Genomic DNA, 15998 nt, shown 5'->3' on the forward strand with positions numbered 1-15998 from the left:
TAGCAGCATAGAAACAACCACAATGTTAAATGGCGTACTAACTTGCCAAGAGAAATTCTAGAAAATAATTTACTTACAGTAGGTATTCCAGTTATAAACCAAAGCTTTTTCAGCAATAAACTCACATATTCACAATTTATCAAATACACTATCAACACTTAATTTAATTTAGAAGCCGATTAGGTTGAAACATATTCAATTTTGACACCAAATATAATCGTTTTCCTTCCTATTTGATAGCTGCCTGTGATCTGACGATCCCAGGTAGCGCTGCACTAGAACAAAATTATCATTCCAAAAAGTACCACCAGAGGTCATTGAGAACCATAGCTTTTCTTGAAATGATTTAAATCTCAGTTAGGATACTATGATTATTACAATTCGGTGCAAAACTTGTTATCTCGTTTTAATAACAGAAAAATCGAGGATAATTACAATTTACAATTATTATTTTAGAAAATTCAAAACCTTGACTATAAATGACATATTACACACATCCTGCCCTCCCGAATTAAAAAGTTAACCTTTTTAATATAAATGTTCCTAAATTATAATCCATTTAATAAGCAATTGCCATAAGGTAACTACTCATAATATCTCCGTTAGTTGATTTGAATCATCCACTCCATCATTCATACCTAACCCCCAAAAAGAAAAAGAAAAAAAAAGAAAAAGAAACGAACTAAACAAAATCAAATACTAATAATAACGAGAATCATCCATCGCCATACAAAATACATTCACTCATGGACCTCTACTTCTAATCCATCACCCGTTAATAATTATGGCAATTAACTCATTAATAAATTATAATAATACAGCCTAAATTATTTTTATTCTTGTCTAATAAGTAATAGATTGATTTTAAATTTTATTCCACATAAGCTTATCAAACTAATTATCAATACTCAAATTAACAAAATTTAGCTGACTCGGAAATGCAGAATTGATTTTTTTTTTTTTTTTTTTTTTTTTTTTTTTTTTTTACAGATATTGGCTCTCCAAAACATCCATTTAGGCAATAAACAATAAAAACATACTACTTACATACAGCTGACAAATTCTGCAATAATTGACAATATCCGAAACCAAACTTATTCATGGACACATACATACATCAATGGTAGTCGCGACAATATACAAAACACGGCATTGCAGGCCTTGGTAAATCAGGATCTTCATTCACCAACTTGGGATCGACCAAAACCTTGGTAGCCTGCCTATTAGGAGTTCTCGTATCCTCTCGTACATTGGATCCATCCCCCTGTGTACCAGACTGTTGAAAATTATGTACCACCGCCCTGGATGTGGCTCTGCTGTTTGAAAATGTTTCTGCTTGCACACCATCGCGAGACGCCTGATGTTCCACAAACCATTTAGAAGTCGGAACCTTATGGGACCTGGAATGATTAGTTTCTGCGGCAGAATCATTTTTCAAAAGAGTAGGGGTATTATTTAACCTTATTGGAACTTTAACTTTTCCACCATCTATTATAAATTGTTTCTTGTTAATGTCTATTGCTCCTTTAAGAAAACTAATTCCGTCTATTCCTATAATAAACTTAGGTGACAAGTTTTTATGCAAAAAGAATTTAAGTTTGTAAGTTAAATCACCAATTTTTATCGGTAGAACAACACATTGATCTAAATAAAGCACTTCCTTTCCAATCCCCACTCCACGAAAAGTATCTTTAATATATTGCACTCTCCAGTTAGTGTTTTGCTCCCATTCTTTAAAAGAGTCTATATAACAAAGATTCACTGTACTGCAAGTATCTAAGGCTCCTTCTAACTTTCGTCCCAAAAAATACGCATCGATAAATGTAGCTATAGGTTTCCTAATATCCTCGGTTGACGTTCTATTCATCAAGGCCGCCTGTTGTTTTTGTTGTTGCTTTTTATACATACAATTTATAACCTTATGATCCCCGCCACAAAAATAACATTTTATTCTCTTTTTACACTCAATAGAAAAATTTGACCCGCACATTTCATCATAGACTAATTTTGATCTTTCATAATTCACATATTTAACAACTTCCTCATATAGTTCTTGATAAGTTGATGGAATATTATATTTAAAGATTGCGTATCTAATATCTGGTTTCATACCCTGTAAAACATTCACTTTAATACCCTCTTCATTTAGAGTGCCTTGAAACACCACATAAGCATCATAAATATTGCTGATATATTCTAATATATTTTCATTCTTGCTCTGAATACGTTCAACAAACAATCTATTTATTTCTCGTAAGCCTAATGGTGTCAACAGAGAAGTTCGTAAGGCACGACATACCTCCAACCAGTCATTAACATTGCCCAACAACTTAAGTAATTCTGTATTTAATAACCCAGTAGTTTTTCCAATAGCCAACATCATAATACATTCTAAGGGAAACAACCTCAGTTTATTAATTTTATAAACAGAAAGCAAAAACTGAAAGAGTTCTATATCTTTGCTTCCATCACAAAAGGGTATATTACGAGCAAAATCGTTTAAAGATTTTTGTGCTGAATGAGTAACAAGTTTACTTAAATCTGTTCTCAAAACAGAAGCATTAGTATTGCATGTGAAATTATTTACAACCGATTCTGAAGGAAATATCTGAGTTCCAGCCAAGTGCGAACGAATTGCTCGTATTTGTGCTGAATAGCTACCACCAGCTGTTGGAGGTGAACGGCCTTGACCGCCGACTGCTGTTTGCTCGTGGCCACCTGACACCCCCGGGCGACTAGGCGAAGTCTTAATACAAACGTTATCACTCTGATTTTTATTGCCACTTGCAATAACAAATGAATCATTTTCTACCGTATTATTCTTTCCAGCGTCACTCAAAACACCAGGATCACTAGCGTGATTTTCCACACTAGGATTTGTCAATTGAGTTGGGTTAATTACTAAAACTCCAGTATCACCATTTTCGAAATGATCAAGTTCAAGACGTAGGTCATGATTAACAGGTCCGGTCGCCATCTTACGAACCACTCGGTGACGCTCAATACAATTTTAATAACTTACTATTTAACTATAATGCAACCCTTTTACAGAATAATCCGGCTCTATCTATCACATAACAAAAATAATAACATATTTTACATTCCCACTCACCAACTGAGATCACAGGCAGCTATTTAGATTTGTAACGTATATCCTGTTTCTAAATATAAATTTATATTAGTACTACAATTATTTTGGAAGGATATTAACACGTTACACGCGCACCTGCCTCCGCAAAGACAACTTAAACGTGCACGCTGGAAGGAAGGAGAATTTAATTCCCCCACTAAAAAATAAATTATGATTATGTCGGTATAGTTCAAGTAACTGAACAAAAGTGGGAACTTATTAAATCCAATAGCTACTAGTAAAAATACTCTCATAGCACGCCAGGTAAACTAAGCTCTACATTAGTCAAATAATAGAGTTAAATCGGATATTATCAACTTTATATCTGTAAACTCGAACAATATAATTAATTGCCAAATTTTGAGAATACAAAAAATAACACAAAATGAATTTAATTTAGATCACAAAATTGAGAACTCAACTATAAAACTCATTATCATTCAAATATCGACCAGCGATAGCAGCATAGAAACAACCACAATGTTAAATGGCGTACTAACTTGCCAAGAGAAATTCTAGAAAATAATTTACTTACAGTAGGTATTCCAGTTATAAACCAAAGCTTTTTCAGCAATAAACTCACATATTCACAATTTATCAAATACACTATCAACACTTAATTTAATTTAGAAGCCGATTAGGTTGAAACATATTCAATTTTGACACCAAATATAATCGTTTTCCTTCCTATTTGATAGCTGCCTGTGATCTGACGATCCCAGGTAGCGCTGCACTAGAACAAAATTATCATTCCAAAAAGTACCACCAGAGGTCATTGAGAACCATAGCTTTTCTTGAAATGATTTAAATCTCAGTTAGGATACTATGATTATTACAATTCGGTGCAAAACTTGTTATCTCGTTTTAATAACAGAAAAATCGAGGATAATTACAATTTACAATTATTATTTTAGAAAATTCAAAACCTTGACTATAAATGACATATTACAATATACTCGACGTTATTTACCATACCTGAGATCAGAGTGTGTGATAAACATGTTTATGAGTTTTGTTAGTGCGTTTTGAAAAGTGTAGTTCATAATTCAATGTAACAAAACCGGTGCGCTCTTTGAATAACCTTATATTCATATTTCTGGGAGACTCATCTTATTATTGTTCTCCCATCTGTATCTAGGTCTTCCTAATGATCATTTTCCGATTGGAATTCCAGTTAAAACTTTGAAACTTCGTACTTTCTTACATTCTGGCTACATGACCTACCAACATAAGCCTCCTAGACTTGATGACTCTAATAATGTTTGGTAAACAGTATAAATTATGCAGTTTATCGTTATGGGGTTTCCACCATTCTTCATTTCTGCTACTAAAAGAAATACTTATCTCGCTCTTACTGTTTTCTTGTTTAATGGGGACCAACGTTGAACACAGAACCGGTTGGAATAGAAGGTTAATGGATAACATTGAACCTATTCATGGCACGATGAGTCGATTCCATATAAATCTCTTTCCAATGTGTCTTACCGCTTTTTTTTTTCATGGAGACCAACGATAAAAGAAAAACTGATTAATTTCGATCGCTTATGGGGCGTCTACACTTGGTCGATTTAGTCGCACGGCTAAATCGACTCGTTGCATTTGCGACTAAATCGAAGCAACTAGGCCGAATCAGATCGATGGATGTGTTCAATTGTTTCAACCGAAATTGAATGCTGCTTGTCGACTCTTTCTCCTCTGGTCGATTCGAAATCGACTGGCAATTTTAAAGGTGTACAAGCAAGCAGTAATTGGTACAATTTGCGGTGTTGTAGCAGAATAAAATAGAACGTCTTTCAATTCAGTTGCCAGTCGATTAGTCGCCTTCGATCAACAAGCGATTAAGTTGAAGTCCCGTTTACACGATCGATTAAGTTGAAAGTGACGTCAATTCAACTGAATCGAACGCAAATCGACTAAGTGTAAACGCCCCATTACAGTTTGAATAGAGCATTAACGGGTGAAATGGAACGTATTCTCGGGACGATGAATCGATTCCTAAAAAATATCGTTTCTCGATATCTCTTGTTTTAGCTCTGGCACTTTGTGACAGTCTGGTAGACGGACGGATGTAACTCTTCTATAAGACTTCCGATGTATGAATAGTATAGCTCGGAAGCCTAATAATTGTATGGACAGGGGTAAAATTCGATCTGAAAAGGTAAGGGGACGGTAAATAGCGGCATGATGTCACACCGTCCCGCTGCCTATCTTTGGCAATTGTAATTTTTTAGGAACTGGGGGGGATGCCGTACATATTTCTTGGAGGTGGGGACGGCGTCTCTCCGCGTTCCCGTCACTTTTACACCCGGTATGGACCATAAATTTACATCCGAACATCAGAAACAAAGGGGCAGTAAATAGTATTTATAAATAACTTTTACCTTAGTGTTTGCCTTTAGTTGTCCAGAGACGGTAGGCTCTCCCCATCAAGGGGAGCACCCACAGAAGTTCAACGGGTTCAGACCCCCCTCAAACTTCGTAACTCATCATACATTTGTATACTTTCTCGCTACAACCAGGGGTAAAAGTGCTGGGGAACGCGGGCGGACGCCGTCCCCCACCTCCAAAAAATATGTACGACGTCTCCCCAGTTCCTTAATGAATACAATGGGCAAGGATAGGCAGGGGGACAGAGAGGCGTCAAGCCTCTACCTAGCGTCCCCCTACCTTTTCAGACCTAGTTTTACCTCTAGGCAGGGGCGCCCATGTTGTGGTTTCCAAGGGAGGGGGGCAAAGTATAAGCGACGTTTCAAATATAGTTTCAAATTTTGCTGTAACTAATGTAAAAATTCTATTGAGTTTTCAATATTCCCAATTACAATTTCCTTTTAGGGAGCTAGCGCCCTACCTTGCCCCCCCCCTGATGGGCGCCCTTGCGTCTGGGTACAACTATACTTGTATAACAGAGAACTGGCATGAAAATTTGATCTTAAAGTTCATCTGTACTATTTCTCTTATATGAACAATCTAGTTCTGTCATCTTTTTTTCTGAAAATATAACTGGAAATATTTTACAATTACTTATCGTATTTTCTGGTGTAGAATAATACTGTTCAATACTACGTAGACGTAAAATAATAAAAACTGTGATAGGAAATTCGAGATATCGTATGAAGTGTTTCGCCAATCGCTTGTGACCGACTTTAGCATTGCGTTTGACTACAAAAAGTGTTATCTGTAAATAAATGAGTAAACGAAACAAATTGAAAGATACGGTGAAAGAATAAATGAAGCAAATTGAAAGAATAATTGAAACAAATTGAAAGATACAGTGAAAGAATAAATGAAACAAATTGAAATAACATCTTTTAACATCCCACGTTTATGTTGGCAACACTATGGGAGACGGTGATGATGAGAAATGAATGAAATGGTGGAATGAAGTAAGTGGGAGTAAAAGGAAGAACCCCGAGAAAACCCACACACATGGTGTTTGTCCACCACTGACGCGAGTTGGGATCGAACGAAAGATCCCATTCACCAGGGGTAAACGCTCTACCACTGAACTACTGCGGCTCTTGAAAGTGTAAACTCAAATTTTCATGCTACATCAATCAATTCCCTATTATACAAGTATAGTTCTATTGAGAAAGTACCTATACAAATGTACAATATGCTCAGTTAGAAAGCCTTTTTTGGGTGGGAGGTCCAAGCGCGGTGGACCACCTGTTCGCTAGTAGGTTGACAAAAGAAAGTTAGTTGCAAATTAATAAATAAAGGAAACAAATTCAAAACTGTAATACAGAAGAATTATTTACTACTTGTAACAGCACAACACATAATCAATTTATGACAAAGAACGCACTCAATACTTAATATTGATAAATCATACAAAGACAGAGCACTAAAACATATATTTTTGTTCGCCTCTTCTACAGCACCAAACGAGACATCTGGCGGCTGGAATATTAAACTGCTTTTGTGCCAGCTCATCGAGTGATCAGAAATTTGTCAGAGTATATCTTAGTGATTTACGATGCTGATGCAGCAACATTGTACCAACAATAAATTAATGCCCCATGGACAAGTTTATTACCGGATTTGCCTGTCAAAATAGAACCCGAGCGCTGTTGTTTCACTCATACATCAATTTTCTTCGTATTCCGTCTCACATGCTCCAGCAGGAATTCCATCGCATATATAAAACTTTAGTATTTGTCACAACTATTAAGTTTATATAGAAAAATATATACTTTTGTAACTGTCATCTACCGTTGGTGTTCCTTGGTGGGTAACCACTGTATTTTCTGTCGTATGTGGTCGTGGGTTCGGTTCCCTGTTGGGGTATTGCCCTGAAACATAAGTCCAAGTACTAATTCGGTTCATCTTAATGAGTGGGAGACCTGGATTCGACTCTTGTGGAAGTTCATGTGATTCAGATCATATGTTAAACTGTAGAGCTATCCTTCATATAGTAGGGGGCACGGTGGCTCAATAGTAGAGGACTTATCTCGGTGTATGGGATCCCAGGTTCGATGGCGGGAGAAGTAAGTTAGTGATGGACAAAATGGTGTCCATGGGTTTTTTGGGGGTACTCCTGTTTCCTCAAAACACTTTAATTCAACCGATGCTTCCATCATCATTTACTTGCTGTAATCACCTGTCTCCCTTAGCCTAAAGAGCATAACCGTTGGTAGTACTCCCCATCAGGATCCTGTCACCTATAGTCGGACAATTTGTCCATGCCGACCAGATGCCGCGGTCGGATTGCCGGCGCCGGACACCGGCGTCTTTCCGTGCGATTTTCGACCGCGACGAATAGTTGCCTTGCCGAGCAGTCAGCAAACAGCCGGAAATGAGCATTAAATGCGTCAGCGCCGCCGTCGAAAAGAGGCTGGCATAAGGAATCGACAGAGGGTCGGAAAGAGGCCTTTCCGACTGTTTTGCCGACTCTGACGGTTGGCAATAGTCCGCAAAGAGTCGGGAAAGGGCATTTTACTTTACGATTTTCGACCGCTTGCCGCCTCGGCAAAAGATCGGCAACTTTGAACAAGTAGATCGTCGTGCCGCCGCAGACGGATGCCTCTGGCGGCCAGCTACCGTCGACGGCGGCAATCCCTCTTTCTGACTGCGACTTTCTGATGGGGCTGTTACCAAAACTCATTCTAATTACCGTCTTCGGTTTCTCTGGGTTACCTTCTTTGAAAACCAAGAACTGAAATTAACCCAGCTAAAATGAGTTGTGTTCACTGTGTTTCAATGAAAATTTTTATCAATTCGCAACGTCCTGACGCACTGACATTTGCCAAATATTTCAGTCTTTTATATACACGTGCACTCAGTTCCGGTCTCATTTGTACAGATTCTTAAAGTTTTGTCAACTTCACGAACTCTACCAGCGATTGTTCACGTACATCACTTCCCTCACTTGCACTCATTCTAACAATGTAAGCACGATCAACAACGTATTCTCACTGACGCAATATTAATTTACTACACAAAGGAAAATGAAAAAAACTGCCCTTTCAGCTACACGCACTGTTATTCCTACAACAAAGCACACAACAAGGCGGTGCGCCCTGCCCGGACTCTGATCACTCTTTGGTTGAAAATGTGGACTATGATCGTTCTTCCCCTGTATAATATCTTTAGCCGTTTGTTCAGAGGACTGTGTTTGGTTTCCACGTGTGCTGTTAGTACGCGAGCAAACTACTGGACATTTCTGTATTCACAAGCTAAATTTCGCCATTTTTTCAGTTTTATGACTATGATAGTTTTTTCCCCGTATCCTTCGTTTCTTTTGAGATTCGTCTGGATTATTTGCGAGATAATCAGAGGAAGAGTTTTGGTCATTCAGATGGTATCCAATGACAAGCACATCCCATTGAAATTGAATGAAAATCCTCAACATTTCTATTCCAAACCTGAGTGGAAATTGTGATACCCATAAAGCACATCCCGTGTCACGCCTGTATTTACGCACGGGTCACAGAGCATTGGGTGAATGTCCCAGAAATGACACTTCCTTTGAAAAGCGCTTGGGACATTTCTGGGTTCTCTGCTGTTTAATTACGTGATGACTTTAGTACGTCCAAATAGTATCCAAAAACAAGCAAGTTTGTTGGTTTATATATATATAATTTACTTGAACTTAATTTAGTGATCTTAGGAATATAAATTAAACTTTAAGAAGCTCCAGAATTCTAAGTTTGATTGAAATTCTACTTTATTTATTTACGAGCTGAAATACCCGTTCTTCGCATGGGAGGCTCTATTTGGAAGTCAACGCGTGTGGGAGTATGACCATTCATCTCAGTGACCGCGAAAACTATGGATTTGACACTAATATAGATCATTTTGGATTATTTTTAAATGTCTCTGTTAACCCTTCCCCCGCAAGTGACCCTGGACCGCATACAATGGTACGTGAATTTGCAAGTCATCGCTAGTGGAAGTTTCGCCATTGATCTCAGCTACCGCAAAAGCTATGAATTTGACACTAATATGGAACATTTTCTACTACTTTTACATGTCCCATTAAACGCCCTGCCTGAGGAACCCCTGGTTGGAATTTTGAAAACTAAAACGCTTTGTCTTGGTCTGGGATCTGCACCGAGGTACCCGTGACCAAAATTTACTAACTCTCGGTTCATTCGTCTGGTTCCCAGGCCGCACACAGATATGCAAACTATTTATTTTATTTATATTAAATTACGGATTACAATAAAGGTTTTGTATCACGGGTGGCAAAGAATTGGAAAAAATTATATTAAAAACTAGCAGCGTTCACCCCGCTTCGCTGCGGTCACCCCGGAACGCAATAAACTTTGTTACTTAGATAATTTTTACTTTTTCGCTTTCAAGTGATATGATAAAAACCATAGAAGATTGCAGTAAATGTTAACATTATATCGCCTGTCATTTATGTTAACCCGCCCCGCTTCGCTGCGGTCACCCCGGAACGCAATAAACTTTGTTACTTAGATAATTTTTACTTTTTCGCTTTCAAATTGCAGTAAATGTTAACATTATAGCGCCTGTCATTTATGTTAACCCGCCGAGTCACATGGTCATGCGGGTTGCATATAAATACGTTTATTTTTACCTATGATGAACTAATAACAAAGGATTTGTACGTATGGACACCTGAATGGTCAATTATCTCAAGACACTGGTAATTGAAAATTAAAGTGATATGATAAAAACCATCTAGGGTCCAAATCCTAACAACCCCCCAAAAATGAAAGAAATTGGTTCAGCCGTATTAGCGTGATGAGTTCACAAAGGATTTGTGCGTTCTCTTTTATATATATAGATAAACTAAGCGTTTAAGAAAATCCAACTCTAAAATATATGAGGAGAGGTTATTTTTTGATGCAGTTGTGTTATGTGTATCAAATGTATGCAAGACGCGGGAATATTGTGAAACATTTTTACTGGATTTGATATACTGAAAAAGACAGATTAATTAGGTGTTTTTATATGAAAATACTTTCCCACGAGCTTTCGTGTCGAAATCAGACTGAAACAATAAGATGTGTTTTCGCCATTATTATTCAATTTTCTTCTGGAGTATGCTATAGGGAAAGTCAACCAGAGCCTAAAGCTGAATGGTACTCACCAGATTATGCCGTATGCTGATTATGTTAATCTGATCGAATAAGATATGGGAATAACAGAAATCTGCAAATTAGCGCTAAAGTGTCAACTAATACTTTTGACAAAATAGATACTTTCAAATTTCTTGATTCATTATTAACAGACCAAAACCATATCAACTACGAAATTCAATGTCTACTAAAAGTAGGGAGTACGTGTTATGATTCAGTCCAACACCTTTTATCTTCTCGAATTCTAACGAAGAATTTGAAGGTTAAAACGAAAATTATGCTTGATGTGCTGTGTGGCTGCGAAACATCTTACCTCACTTTGAGGAAAGAACACAGAAAGAAAGTATTTGCAGAAAAGATCCTGGGACCAATAATCGCACCAATGAGATTCAGGAATGGAGAATGGGGAAACTTTATAACGAGGACCTACATAATGTATACAGTTTAATAAACTTTGGTGGGGTCGTCAAGTTTTGGAGGGTCAGCTGGGCAAGGAATGTAACCAGAATTGAAGAAAGTAGAAACGCCTTCAAAGTTTTCAGCAGAAATCCAATCGGAAGTAGACCATTAAGAAGACCTAAGCGCGGATAGGAGGACGATATTAACAAGTAACACTTCCGAAGTGTAACACTCCGATTTTGATAAAATTTGGCAGGTAGATAGTACACATAAAATAAACGAACACGTGTTTTTTTTTATTTTCTGCAAAAAAAAAAAAACAGTTTTAGGGAGGTAAAGCCCCCACACAAACTTCGGAAAGTTGACGCCCGAAAGGCAAAAACAAGCGAATCAAAGTCAACGAAATTGTACACACATATTGCAGACTAAAATGAGGGAATACAAGTTCCGTATTTTCTTAAAAAAAAAAAAAAAAAAAAAAAAAAAAAAAAAAAAAAACGCTTAGGTGGGGCACGGACTTCTCCAACCCTTTGATAACGAAATATCAAAAGTGCTAATAACAGTACGTCAGATGTGTGTAAAGCAATTGAAGAATTGCAACGAAACTTTGTGTAAGGACAATAGGCAAAAAATAAACGAATACGGTTTTTTTTATTTCTGCGGAAAAACGGTTTAGGGAGCAAAAGTCCCTACCCAAAATTTGGAAAGTTTACGCCCGAAAGGTAAAAACAAGTAATTCGAAACCAACGAAATTGTACACACATATTACAGACTAAAATGAGGGAATACAGGTTTCGTATTTTCTTTGAAAAAAAAACGGTTAGGTGGGGCACGGACTCCTCCAAACCTTTGATAACGAAATATCAAAAGTGCAAGTAACAGAATCTTGGATGTGTGTAAAGGACATGAAGAAGTGCAACGAAACTTTGTGTATGAACAATACGCAAAAAATAAACGAATATTTTTCTATTTTCTGCGGAAAAACGGTTTTATGGGTCAAAAGCCCCCACCCAAAAGTTTGAAAGTTGACGCCCGAAAGACAAATTGAAATTGTACACACATATTGAAGACATAAAATGAGGGAATACGTGTTTCGTATTTTCCTGGATAAAATGGTTAGGTAGAGCACGGACCCCTTCAAACCTTTGATTACGAAATATCAAAAGTGCTAATAAGAGTATGTCAGAAGTGTTAAAGGACATGAAAAATTGGAACGACACATTGTGTAGTTACAATACGCAAAAAATAAACGAATAGTTTTCTTTTTTCAATTTTCTGCGGAAAAATGGTTTTAGGGGGCAAAAGCACCCACCCAAAATTTTGAAATTTGTGTCTCGAAAGGCACGAAGAAATGCATCGAATTGAATGAAATTGTGCAGAGATATTGTAGACATAAAATGATGTAATTGGGTTTCGTATTTACTTGGAAAAAAGCCGTTGAGTGAGGCACGGACCTTCTAAACCGTTGATTACGAAATATGAAAAGTGCAAACAAGCATACGTCAGAAGTTTCTAAAGAATATAGAGAATTGCAACGAAACTTTGTATAGGGACAATTTGCAAATCAATAATTGAAACGTGTTTTAATTTGTGCGGAAAAACAGTGTTGGGGTGTAGGCCCCATCCGGAAAAGAAGTAAATATTACCGTAACAGCGCTGGAAGGTGTGAACCGAAGGAAATGTAATTGTGTGTAGATATTGTATAGACCTTATGTAAAATAAGATCTTTCGTGTTTCTCAAGTATTTCTATCCATTTTGCTTCAAATTTGGCGCATCAACAGCAAACAGGAAATTAATCGATACATGTTTTTGTTTATGCGGAATTAAAGGTGCCTTCTGAAATACTATAAAATACCCTATACTGTTTGTGCTTGTTAGTTGAGCTTGCCAAATTTGAAGAAATCGGATGGAGACACTTGTGAAACACGAAAGGCCTTATTTTACATATCCAATACAAGCAAATAGCCAGGATTTCGTGAAGGGGGGGGAAGGTCGTTACATGAAATACTGTGGTCATCACATCAGGGGCTCGATCATTCTAAACTATTTTACTGGAACATATATTGGTTCGTTTAGCCAAGATTTCGTAACGTGGGGGGAGGGGGTGACATGAAATTCTGAAGGGCCAAAAGCTCGATCAATCTAAACTATTTTACTATCAACATATATTGGTTTGTTAGGACGATAAAATGAGGATATGTTGGTAAGTATTTTAATAACAAACTATCAAGAAATCTCGAGTAAAATAATAAAATAACGTGTTGAAAAAGATTTTGCAATATTTACGTCCTTACTCTGTTTATTCAAATATAACAATTTTCGTTTCATTATGACCTCAACTATTATAAAAATTACTGTCGGCTCCAAATGACAGGGTAAAGGAGCAGTACAAAATTATTCTTGAAATAACATGTTTGATACTGCAAGGATGCGATGACGAAAAATGTCCACGCTGTAACAAAACGGCACTATGTTTCGGAAGCTTAAAATCTCTCTGACTAGTAACAGGAATTCTAAGAATTCCGTAACTTTTCTAGAAATTTCAAATTCCCTGACTCTTTCAGGATATCTCGCTTACCTTGCCAGTAATACAAATCTCCTCATAAGAAAGAGTAACCAAACCTGTAGTTTTTTTTTAAATTTTTAACGCTGATCCTTCTTTTTATGGTTTCATTTTGTTTCATCCTTGCTTATTTTTTTCATTTCTGGTCTCGAAGAGGGGCCGGTTCCCCCAGATCCCCCCTTGACTACGTGCCTGATCCAATATCTACATACAATTTTATTCGCTTCGATCCACTCCGCCTCGGTCCACTCAACAGTTTTTTTTTTTCTTTCCAGGAAAATACGAAACACGTATTTTCCCATCTTACCTCTACAATATTTGTGCACATTTCATTCACTTCGGTCCACTTCTTCTTGCCTTTCGGGCGTCAAATTCCAAAATTTTAGGTGGAGGCTTTTGCCCCATAAAACCGTTTTTCCACAGAAAATAAAGAAAAAGTGTTCGTTTCTTTTTTTGTGTATTGTAAAGTTTCGTTGCAATTCTTCATGTCTTTTACACACATTTGACATCTGTTGCTAGCACTTTTGATATTTCGTGATGAAAGGTTTGGAGGGGTCTGTGCCAAACCCAAGCGTTTTTTCCAGAAAGATACGAAACTCGTATTCCCTCATTTTATGTCTACATTATCTGTGCACAATTTCATTCACTTCAGTTCACTTCTTCTTGCCTTTCGGGTGTCAACTTTCCAAATTTTGTGTGGGTGCTTTTGCTCCCTAAAACCGTTTTTCCGCAGAAAATAAAGAAACACGCATTCTTTTATTTTATGTGTAGTATCTACCTGCCATTTTTTAAAAATCAAAATCGGTGTGTTACACTTCGGAAGTGTTACTTGTAAGATGGATCTCGCAGAAATAGGAACACAAAGTAGAAACTTGATCCATTGGCTAAGGACAGGAGTCAATTGGTAGCTTTTGTGAATGTGGTAATTAGCCCCAGGTTCCATAGGCCATAGAGTTGAGTTTAGTTGAGTTTAACGTCCCCTTCAGCAGCGAAGGTACATGAGACGGGACCTACTGATCAACGTGGAACCCGAATCACATGAGCTCCCGCTGGAAATCGAACTCGGGTCTCTCACGCCAAAGGCGCACACGCTAACCGCTTAACCACGAAGGAACACCCATAGGCCATAGAGTTAGTCAGTGATTAATTTGCCCAGATAATTTTTGCTTTTAGCTTTATCGTTTGTTTTCTTTAAATTTAAAAATTAACCTTACTTCAGTTCTGCGAGTGAATATAAACCATTTGCATCCATAATGTACATCTCGTACAAAAATTTCCAAAACTTATTACAATGAACTTATTAAATACGTAAATGCAATGCATCATCAGTATGAAGTGATCCTGAAGCAAGTGAATTCTCAGGGGAGGAATCCTTATTTTGCTTGTGAATTGGTTCATATACAGGATAATAATAATATTAACGGAAGAATGAGAAAAAGTAGTGAAATTGCGAACGAATGATCTTTCGGTTACGATATTGGCAAAACAACAATTTATTTACCTAATTCTCCTGTGCTATTATGACTTACGCGTAGTGTTGCAACAAAAATCGTTTTACTATTGTGAGTCTCCACCTACCACTATTTAAATAAAGACAGATATTAATTAAATGTTCTTACCGTCTGATAAACTAAAATATATAGTTTGTCGGCATCATTCCGAAATAGTAATAATCTAGATCGATTTTGAGCATCATCGAAATTTTATTCGTTCAAATTCTGTTCTGCTTAAATTTCGTCGATGCAAATTTATAGTTAAGGGCGTATATTGATTGATGCTATAAAGGTAACCAAGAAAGCTCTATCACTTTTTGTGGAGGCATGTGTTCAATTTTCTCTCACACCGTAAGTTGAATGCGAATGGAGATAAAGCAAAGGTCAGTTCTGTGTGTGGGTATATCCAACATACTACCTGGTTGTGGCAGTTCAGTTACGCTGTAAATTTGTGTAAGGACAGAGTGAACATAGGACCTCTACAGATCGTCATAAGGGCGGGTATCCTATACGAGTTAAAACTTGGGGCCAAACGCCACTGTAGCGGGGCGGACGATACGCTAGGCCTTCGGTGAGGGTGTCGTGACTACTCAGACAGTGCAGAGGCGGTTTAACAAGTTTAAAAGGACGGTAACAAAACACTCGAAGACGCACCACTTGCCGGAAGAACAACACATGTAAAAAATGAAGATCTTCAGGCAGAAATTGAGGATAACAGTGGGCAGATATGTCAGGAACTGGGAATACAACTTAGTGTGAGTGGACAAACCATTCGGCAGCATCTCCATCAACTTGGGAACCACTACAAGTTAGGTCTGTGAGTCCCACTTGATTTGATCCGGGCGAGAAGGCAACGCGAGCA

Source organism: Thermobia domestica, chromosome 3 (genome assembly GCF_964235325.1).
Source record: "Thermobia domestica chromosome 3, izTheDome1.hap1.1, whole genome shotgun sequence".
NCBI classification, from domain to species: Eukaryota; Metazoa; Arthropoda; class Insecta; order Zygentoma; family Lepismatidae; genus Thermobia; species Thermobia domestica.